The following is a 380-nucleotide window of genomic DNA, read 5'->3' on the forward strand; positions in this document are numbered from 1 at the left end:
CCCGGTCCCCTCCCTCCCCCCCTCCTACCCCGCACGCTACACACACACATATACACGCACACTATAACTCGGCGACCGAAAAACAAAAAAAAAGAGGCTTAGTACTACACTCAGTGTAACATTACAACCAACTTTACACACTCGGCGCCGAATGACCAATGGGTTTTGCGCCCCACCGAAAAGACCGAGGTCCGGCGTTCGGAGTCTGTGGTCGGTCGGAGTAGTAGTAGTTGTTGTTGGTTTTAATTTTAATTTTAATTTTTCTCGTTTGATAGGAGATTTGGGTTTCTTGAGGGGGGGGGATAATGTGTGTGTGTGTGTGTATGTGTGTGTGCGCCGAATCAAAGATTTGGTTGGCTCCGGAGGGGGGGGGGGTATAG

Source organism: Exserohilum turcica (assembly GCF_000359705.1).
Source record: "Exserohilum turcica Et28A unplaced genomic scaffold SETTUscaffold_12, whole genome shotgun sequence".
Taxonomy (NCBI): domain Eukaryota; kingdom Fungi; phylum Ascomycota; class Dothideomycetes; order Pleosporales; family Pleosporaceae; genus Exserohilum; species Exserohilum turcicum.